This window comes from Lactuca virosa, chromosome 6, assembly GCF_052849685.1.
Source record: "Lactuca virosa cultivar CGN04683 chromosome 6, Lactuca_virosa_CGN04683_v6, whole genome shotgun sequence".
Classification (NCBI taxonomy): Eukaryota; Viridiplantae; Streptophyta; class Magnoliopsida; order Asterales; family Asteraceae; genus Lactuca; species Lactuca virosa.
In genome coordinates, this window is record NC_136431.1 from 134,048,308 (window position 1) to 134,053,257 (window position 4,950).

The 4,950-nt window shown below is 33.8% G+C and overlaps 1 pseudogene; it reads right to left on the bottom strand.

Annotated features, from left to right (window-relative positions):
* Positions 1-2,020: 2,020 nt before the first annotated feature.
* On the bottom strand, positions 2,021-4,117 carry LOC145121947 (large ribosomal RNA subunit accumulation protein YCED homolog 1, chloroplastic-like; annotated as a pseudogene).
* Between the last annotated feature and the right edge of the window lie 833 nt (positions 4,118-4,950).

Genomic DNA, 4,950 nt, shown 5'->3' on the forward strand with positions numbered 1-4,950 from the left:
TGTCTTATTTGTCTTTTTTGATTTATTTGTTTTCATGTTATTTACAGAAAACACAACATCGTGTCATGTCGTGTTACACAAAACCTTGTTGTATTGTGTTGTATCATAGAAAACACGACACGATTGTATGATTTGCCACCCGTATAAGCTACAAGTGTTAAGAAAATAACACATTCGTGTGATTTTATGACTATTTGTAATACTTATTACATGCCACCTATATTTATATTGCGTACCATAATGTTTGTAATAATGACATATCAGGTCTTTAGACTTAAATATTTGTAATATGATGGAGATGACAACGTCTATAACTTGATGGATTATATTTGTGTGGTTCCATTTGTTTTTTTCATAAGGTAAACTAATAAACTTAATACCTAAGTACATGAACGAGCAACTTAATACCCAAGTATATGAACGATCTCAGGAGAAAATTTAAGAGTTTTTTAGTTATGCTCTAACTCCTTGTAAATACCATGATCGTGAATGTTATCTGCATCCAATCTCTCCATCAGAAAATCAAAGAAAATTAGTAAGGCACCTTTATAGGAAAACAAAAAATCAACAATATGGCATCATCTTCGCCTAAGCTAACATTTCCATGTAAGCACCACCAATCCCTTTGTGAAATTTATGTTAATTGATTTTGATTCATACCTATAAAATCAACTAATTTTGGAAAAGTCAATACTTATAAAATCAACTAATTCTGGAAAAGTCAATTTATGTCGCTCATTTGATGCAATTAGAATTAACTTTAGAGTAAAATATGAATTTAAACTATAATCTAATATAAGTTAGGAAGTGCAGTATGCACAATTTCATATAAGGTGAGTTTGAAATCGAACACGGCTAAATGCAAGGGTTAAGGGACTACTCCCCTGTTTCAAAAAAAAGGGGTTACTCCCCTTGCGGTGGTCCCGCTGACCAATTAAAGGACATGGTTTAGGGACAACACCCTCATAGGGATAAGGAACTGTCCTTACCATGTGTGCATAAATCTCGGCAATATATATGTAATAGTCCATGGGTTTTATAAATCCACCATAAGGCGCCCTCATAAACTAACCCACAAGCACAATACATTTACACAAGATTTGTTAGGCTACTGGGTGTGATTACAGCATATCATTCCACGTCATTCCGGACACTTCAACGCCACATCATTCTTCTTCTCTACCAAATGTTTGTGGTCAGCTTTCTTTATCACTCCAAATTTATTAATTTTTTTATATAAATAATATAGATTAAATAAATATAAATTCAAATATAACATTGATTAAATTTATAAATATTTCATTAACTCACAGAAATAAAAACTACAAATACTTTACCTTAATTGATTTTTTTTGTAGCTAATGTCCATTGGAGATCAGTAATCTCCAAATCATCCATCTTCAATTTTAAGACACGACACGTGCAGCTTCCTTCATTGAATTTCAAGCTTGGTTATGGGCATTTTAAGGCTCTTACCCGGTTGTGATGGTTCAGGTTGTGGCTTCAGGATCCAATTCTGGTTGGATTTATTACATGTGGAGTGGGGTTTGGGGTGGGTAAATTTGGGATGGACATCTTGAAATTGAGAGGGTGAATTCGGTAAGTTGGTGAAGCTAAGTTGTGTTGAAAGAAAGAAATTAACATCTTAGTGATAGAAAGGTGGTGATGAGTTGTTTAGCACGAAAATACTATCTATCCTCCACTTCCTACATCTAACCTCCCTCTCATCTCAAATTTTATAGCACACCACAATGGCCATGTTATTATTGTTAGAAAAAATTCATAAATTTGATACTTTGGCTGAGTTGTATCTTAGGTAATGCAGAATAGAAGTAAAACAAACACAAACTGCTTAATATTCACACAAAAAGAGTAAACAAACACAAACTGCTTTAAGGTTGCCACACAGTCTTCTTATCCACAAAACATTTGATTTGACTCTATACACATAATATAATGCCCACTCTCCGGTAAATTACATATCCATTAATATTTTTTTTTGTAAAATAGTATTTCTTGACAAGTCAAAATACCAAAAAACAGAGCAAAATTCAAACGGGAGAATCTTCAACCTCCCTATTGTTGCATTTTCTCTTTTAGGCCTCCAAGAGGCCCATAACTTTTGGCCTTTGAGCTCTGTTGACTACAATTACACGTACTTGTATTCAAATTTTGACCACATTTGAGACACAAACCTTTACACATCGAATTGTGGCCTTTGAGCTCTGTCAACAGATGCTAAATCATCTTCTTCTTGCTCTTCGCTGCCATTGACTTTACTTTGACCATAAATTACTCCCATGTTTATTGTTTCAGGCTCTTCTATTGGCTCTTCACTTAGTACAATTGAGAAATTAGAGAACACACAATCTGCTGCAGATCCACCACACCTTCAATCAAAAAGTTTGAACAAACAATTACATATAATGTCCCTGTCCTTTGAAAGGTATTTAAATTATGTGCTTGTACCTGTTTCATCCAAGAGTTATGACTGTTCCTATGATCCCATCAGGCTTTAAGTTGTGCTTCTTTCTGGTAACATCCATGGATATCAAGACAGGTGTTCCATGTGGATAATCCTTCACTGACTTTGTGACACGTAATCCCATTAAAGAAGCTCCAGATCTTGAAACATCAGTAGAAAGAAGTCCTAATCCTAATCTTTCTAAGGTTGTGCAATACTCAAGGTGAGAGACTGAAGGGTTTCTTTGGTACAAAATTGCCGCTTCCCAAGGTGAATCCATGGAGTCATCTCCTTCTCCTTGATCTATCCAATCATCTTCCATACTGTTTTCATCACTAAAGAGTTCATAACTGGAGTTCATGGAGGATTCTCTTGCTGTGAGTTTCAAGGGTGCTTTGTGTTTTAGAATCATGGATCTGTGGTTATTAGGAAATAAGCATTTTCGAAGAATGTTGCAGTGGATAGAATTGTGATGTGGATGTGATAATGATGGTTGTGGGAATATAATATAGGGTTCCTTGACAGTATCATTCTGTAAAATTTATTCATAGTTATACAACTTACAAAAACTGCAATGAAATCTTCTTGAAGCAGCCTTAACAAAAACTCACTTGAGGCGTTGCACCAAATAAACATTCTGATGTGAAAAGAAAGCAGTTAAAAGGAAGAAATGTAGGTGTGATGCTCTAATAAACAAATCAATTAAGTAACATTGATAATTCTTGCATTTAAAGCTTTTTAAAAAAAAATCCTAAATAGGTAGCATTATTTCATTCTTGGTCTAGAATAAACTAAATAGGGAAATCTTTTGAAAGTTTACCAAGACTATGCTTCCGTAAGAGAATAATTTTGAAAACAACATCAGAATAATGCGTAAAACCTTAGAACAACCACAGTCCCTATAACACATATCAACATAACCATTATCCAAGTTTTAAATTATTGCAAATACATTACTATTAGGTTAGAACAACATCCACGTCTGTTAGCAACTTCCATTTTTTAGGTTCCAGACTTCCAGTTATATGGAAAAACCCCAAACCCCAATTGATTGCTTTACATCAAAAGGAAGAAGATGAGAAAAGAAAAAAAAGCCTAAAAGAGAGAAAAAAACTTTTGTATCTTAAAAAAATTATCAACCAAAATATGGGTTACATGGATGAGGGAAGGGAGAAGCTGATGGTGATGTCTATATTTGACCTAACCATCTGTTCAAACAAACAAAAAAATCTACAGAGAAGAATATGCCAGTTGTACTATTTTTTTATGTGTAGAAACAAAAACTAACAAAAGAGGGAAGTTGGAGAAGATATCCAAACAACTTCAAGAAACACGCACACACATATGATATCAGATCAAATCTACATCAAAATCAAAGATTTATGCAACTAAACAAAAAATGAAACTTTAATTGTCGAAAGAGAGAAGAATTACCTTCTCTATGGATCACATACCCTGAAATAAAAAAAATAAAGATGAAAACTAAGAGGGTCAGTGAAATGTTAGACCATTTGAAATAACATGTTACCTGTATGTTGGTGAATACGAATATGGAAAGAGATGCAGAAGCGACCTGACATCAGATGATGACAGAATCAAGAGAATATGAATATAACCTGAAAAAGGGAGAAGGTCGTGATGGTCTGACATCATTGCTATCGAAAATCATTTGGGGAAGGATGAAGATGGATAAAAAGAGTACCCTGAGAAATTGGGCATAGTGGAAGATGGGAGATGAAGTCATCTTCTGTTCTTGGACGGTGAGATTTATAGCAGGGGAGGGAACAAAGATGTATCTGCGATGGAAGAAATATTGATGCCTACGAAGATCGATACTACGATTGCAAAGTTGATTTTAACCTCTTTTAGCCATAATCATTACATCAAGGTGTTGTTTCCAGGAAGAATCATCGGCTGCCTCTTTGTTTCTAGCTAGGGTTTTGAAAAAGTGAGAGGGACTGCTTACCAAGAGAGAGAGGGATGAAGGATACGAGACTGGCACTCTGCCTTTTGAGCTTGTATTTAGGCGAATTAAATGGGATTACATACGATTGTTCAATTACCAAGTCAAAAGGAGAGATAAATGAGGAAAAGATAATGAGCTGAGTCAAACTAAAAATCAAATCTTTCATATAATGCATAAGAAATTTGTACTGTTAGCTTAATGGTTTGAACGTCTTAAATCTATTTTTAGAAATACTAAGGTTTGTATAATAATATAGTAAGATATATATATATATATATATATATATATATATATATATATATATATATATATATATATATTGTTCATCCAACATAGATATCAAGGACATAGATAATATGCACACATAGCACGTAATTTATATTAAATACTTCATATCTATGTGTAAGATGAAAGTAACTATGCACTCACTTGTTAAAGTGATGATTTCCAACTCAGGCAGCGCTTAACTTCTCATAATTCTATTTTCCTTCGACAAAACCTAGTATCATTACGGCTAGAT